This window comes from Carlito syrichta, unplaced genomic scaffold (assembly GCF_000164805.1).
Source record: "Carlito syrichta isolate Samal-C Ts95f unplaced genomic scaffold, Tarsius_syrichta-2.0.1 Scaffold311900, whole genome shotgun sequence".
In the NCBI taxonomy this organism is placed as follows: domain Eukaryota; kingdom Metazoa; phylum Chordata; class Mammalia; order Primates; family Tarsiidae; genus Carlito; species Carlito syrichta.
In genome coordinates, this window is record NW_007255996.1 from 425,094 (window position 1) to 430,214 (window position 5,121).

The 5,121-nt window shown below is 51.5% G+C and overlaps 1 protein-coding gene across 1 annotated transcript in view; it reads left to right on the top strand.

Moving 5' to 3' along the window:
* CA5A (carbonic anhydrase 5A) overlaps positions 1-5,121 on the top strand; it is a 39,484-nt gene that overhangs the window by 33,630 nt on the left and 733 nt on the right. The gene's annotated exons all lie outside the window — the stretch shown is intronic.

Genomic DNA, 5,121 nt, shown 5'->3' on the forward strand with positions numbered 1-5,121 from the left:
AAAAGGGGGAGGGGGAAAGGGGAAGGGGGGAGGATGAGACAGAGAGAGAGGGAAAGAGAGGGGGAGGGAGAGGCAGAGAGAGAGACAGAAAAGGAGAGAGAAAGAGACAGAGGGAGAGAGAGATGGAGGGAGGGAAAGACAGAGAAGGAGACAGACAGAGAGAGGGAGGAGGGGAAGAGAAAGGAGAAAGAGAGGAAGGAGTCCCTGACTGTACTGGTCGGCTCTTGCCCCAGGGTGCCGTGTAACAGGCAGCCCCACCACAGTGGTTCATCACAAGCACTGACTGATCCTGCTTGGTTCCACGCACTGGCCAGAAAGGCACCTGGGCTCCCGATGGTGGGGCTTTTGTAAGGATGTGGGGGTTGGGTTGGGTCCAGTGTCTGATATGCTTCTAGGTTCCTGTGGTCCCTGACAGAGATGCCCAGGGCACATGTGTGCTTAAAGCCCCTCTTGTGTCACGTGGACTCACACCATGTGGGCCAAAACTGGTCCCAAGAGGGTGGCGGTTGGGGCCAGGGCAAGCATGGTGCTTCCTGAGCAACACACTGACTGTCACCACTTGTACATGCAGGAGGGAGCGGCAGCGCCTGGCCATGGGGCTGGGGTGGGGTTGGGGGGTTGGTGTTTTCCCCTTTCCTTCCCTAAACATACTGGTTCGTAGGAACAGGCCGGGTGTGGTGGCTCACACCTGTCATCCCACTTTGGGAGGCCCAGGTGAGAGGATTGCCTGAGGTCTGGAGTTCGAGACCAGCTTGGGCAACTTGGCGAGATTTTGTCTCTATAATAAATAAAAAATACTAGCAGAGCATGGCGGTGCACCCCTTTGGTTCCAGCTACTTGGAAGGCTGAGGAGGAAGGACCTCCTGAACCCAGCAGGTTGAGGCTGCGGTGGCCGTGAGTGTGCCCCTGCATTCCGGCGTGGGCAACAGTGAGACTCCGACTCAAAAAATAAAATAAAATAAAGTGGGAATGACACAGCCCTGCGCAAGGGCGATGGACGAATTTGTGATGCGTTCCACGTTTGCATTTATCACAGTTTAATAAGGCATTAAAAGACCTGTTGATTGGGGGGGAAATTATCATTTTTCTAAAATCAATAGATAACACCTGTATACTTTTTGGAACGTGGCACTATCTTCTTCTCTGGAAAGCTTAAGGATCTGTAGAAAGCCCGCTTGACCCAGGCAACCTAGCATTTAGGGATGATGCATAGCCACAGGCGTGCCAGCAACCCCCATACCTGCTCATGACACACATTGTTTTTCTTTCTTTTTTTTTTTTGAGTCAAGGTCTCCCTCTGTTGCCCAGTTTGGAGGGCAGTGGCACAATAACAGCTCACAGCAGCCCTGCCATCCTGGGCTCAGGCAATCCTTCCACCTCAGCCTCCAGAAGTAGCTGGGACTATAGGCACACACCACCATGCCTGACTAATTTTTTGATTTTTTGCAAAGATGAGGTCTCGTGTGTTGGCAGGCTGCTCTCAAACTCCTGGGCTCAAGCAATCCTCCCGCCTCAGCTCCCAAAGTGCTAGGATGACAGGCGTGAGCCACCGTGTCTGGCCAGGTCCAACATTTCTAATCCCTCACGGCAGTGTTCATCGTCTCTGCATCGGGGACCCTGTTCCCGAGAATTCCACGAGAGCTCTTGGGGGGGGTCTTTCAGGCTCACGAGTCTGTGAAAATACCCCCTTACTTAAAAGGCATGGCGAGGCCGGGTGTGGTGGCTCAAACCTGTAATCCCAGCACTTTGGGAGGCGGAGGCCAGAGGATTGCCTGAGCTCAGGGGTTCAAGACCCGCCTGAGAGCAACATGGAGAGAACTTGTCTTTATAATAAATCAAAATAATCAGTCAGGTGTGGTGGTGTTCGCCCGTGGTTTCAGCTACTTGGAAAGCTGAGGTGGAAGGATCTCCTGAACCCAGCAGGCTGAGGCTGCAGTGGCCATGAGCATGCCACTGCACTCCAGCCTGAGCGACAGAGACTCCAACTAAAAAAAAAAAAAAAAAAAAAAAGGCACAGTGAGCTGTCATTTGCACCTTGAGGTAGCATGCAAATGGTTTGCCTGCCTCCAAAGCAGAGCTGTCAGATGAAAGAAGGCCTTGGTCCAAAGGCCCCTTGTCACCAACGCCTTTCTGCCACTCAGCAAGCATGTATGTGACATGTGCCCAAGGGTGTCACCTGGAGAGGGTGGGAGGAAGGAGGCGTGGAGGGTGGCTCAGGGACACAGCTTTGGTCTCAGTAACTTGCTACCTGGTGGGAAAACATAAACATAAGCCGGGATCGGATGTAGTGGCTCATGCCTGTCATCCCAGCACTTTGGGAGGCCAAGGTGGGAGGATAACTTGAGGCCAGAAGTTCGAGACAAGCCTGGGCAACTCAGTGAGACCTCATCACTACAAAAAAAAAAAATTTGTTAATTAGCCAGATGTGGTGGCGCACACCTGTAGTCCCAGTTACTTGGGAGGCTGAGGCAGAAGGATTGCCTGAGCTAAGCAGGTCAAGGCCGCTGCACTCCAGCCTGGGCAACAGCATGAGACCCTAACTAAAAAAAGAAAAAAAAAAAAAAAGCAGAGCAGAGGCCCTTGTTCTGACCAGGTAAGCTGGGGAGGTGGGCACATCACCTGGAAAGTAGAAGGGCCTTGTCAGGAATGAGAAAGGTTGCCCTTCTGAGCATCAACAAAAACGCAGACCAAGAATGCAGATGAGCACACTGTGGGTGAGGCCACAGGACCTGCCGCTCACCACGTGGTCACAATGTGGATATCACTTCCAAATGTAACTAACTGAGTTACTCTCCCACAGTGCCTAAGAACATTCTGAGAACAAATCAGGTTACATTTTCTTTTATTTATTTCTTTTTTTTGAGTTGGAGTCTCACTCTGTCACCCAGACTGGAGTGCAGTGGCCGCTCCCGGCCACCGCAGCCTCGACCTGCTGGGCTCCAGCGATCCTTCCGCCTCAGCCTTCCGAGTAGCCGGAATTACAGGCATGCGCTACCACGCCCGGCTGATTTTTTGATTTGTTGTAGAAATGAGGTCTCGCTGCTCAGGCGGGTCTCGAACCCGCGGGCTCAGGCAGTCCACTCACCTCAGCCTCCCAAAGGCGCGGGATTACAGGCTGAGCCACCGAGCCCGGCTTCTTTGTTTTTTTTTTTTTGAGTCAGAGTTTCATTGTCACCCGGGCTGGAGTGCAGTGGCATGCTCATGGCCACCCCAGCCTTGACCTGCTTGGCTCAGGCAATCCATCTGCCTCGGCCTTCCAAGTAAATGGAACCACAGGCACGTGCTACCATGCCCATCTGATTTTTTGATTTCTTGTAGAGACAAAGTCTCGCCAAGTTGCTCAGGCTGGTCTCGAACCCCTGGGCTTAGGCAATCCTCTTGCCTCTGCCTCCCAAAGTGCTGGAATGACAACTGCACCTGGCCTAGGTTATACTTTCTAGTTCCTTGAGTGGAAAGCGAATTCAGATGTTACGTTAGCATTCGTATTATGTGAGGGGGACTCAAAAGCCAGAATTGTCTTTTGGAGGGCAGGTCCCTTGTAGGACAGCCTTCCCCCGCTAGGTAGGTATTCTAGGAACTCATTGGTGTCCGTGGACCAGCTAACATTGTTGTGAGAGGCTGCACTGTGGAAGAAACATCCCGAGTTGTGGCAAACAGGTGAATGGTTCTTCCACCATGACAACGCACCTACCCACACTATGCTGAGCGTTCGGCAGTTTTGGACCCAAAACGACATCACCCTTGTGCCCCATTCCCCCTATTTAATTGATCTCGCCCAAGCGACTGTGTTTTGTTTCCCCAGAGGAAAAAATGTCTCAAAGGGAAACATTTTGCCAGTGGGGAGAGGTGAAACAAAAAATGGCAGAAACACTAAAAGGCATCAACATTGACAGTTCAAAAACTGTTTTGAGCTGTAGAAAAAGCATCTTGATAGGTGTATTGCATCAAACCGAGAGGACTCTGAAGATGACCGAAGTTTAAAGATGCAAGAATAAAGCCAGGCTCGGTGGCTCAGCCTGTAATCCCGTGCCTTTGGGAGGCTGAGGTGAGTGGATTGCCGGGTTCGAGACCCACCTGGGCAACTTGGCGAGACCTCATCTCTACAATAAATCAAAAATGAGCCGGGTGTGGTAGCGTGCGCCTGTAGTTCCAGCTACTTGGAAGGCTGAGATGGAAGGATCGCCGGAGCCCAGCAGGTAGAGGCTGCGGTGGCCGGGAGCGGCCACTGCACTCCAGTCTGGGCGACCGAGTGAAACTCCGACTCAAAAAAAAAAGAAAAAGATGCAAGAATACCCAATTTTTGATAAATAAATTCCATTTTGGGGGATCCTCTCATATGTATTAGTTATCTATAGCTGTGTAACAAACAGCTCCAAATCACAGTGGCTTAAGAAGACAATAATCGGCAGGCCTTGGTGACTCAGCCTGTAATCCCAGCATTTTGTGAGGCTGAGGCGAGTGGATTGCCTGAGCCTACAGGTTCGAGACAAGCCCAGGCAACTTGACAAGACCTCGTCTCTACAATAAATCAAAAAATCAGCTGGGCGTGGTAGCGCATGCCTGTAATTCCGGCTACTTGGAAGGCTGAGGTGGAAGGATCACCGGAGCACAGCAGGATGAGGCTGTGGTGGCCAGAAGCGGCCACTGCACTCCAGTCTGGGCGACAGAGTGAGACTCCAACTCAAAAAAAAAAAAGAAAGGTGAATAATAAACTTTACAAAAAAATAAAGAAGACAATAATCTCACAAGATGAAGGAGAAGGAGAAAGAAGACCAAAACTGTGTATTGTCTGTAGCTGGGTGTGGTGGCTCCAGCCTGCAGTCGCTGTGGAGCTGTGGTCAGATGTGAGCTGGGCTGTGGACACCTTAGAGCTCAACGGAGCTGGAATACACTTTCTCAGTTAGCCTCTCCAGCGTCTGGCAAGTTGGAGCTGGCTGTTGGCTAGGGAACTCTGTCCCTCCACATGTGGGCCTCTCTGAGTGGCTTGAGGTGTGGCGGGAGGTGGCATATGCTCAAATATATTTCATGGGTGATTGAGTGAATAAACACAGAAACACATGTGGCTGATTCGGGATCAGCAGTTGGCCTCACCTGGGCTGCCACTAGCCCAGCGGCAAGAAG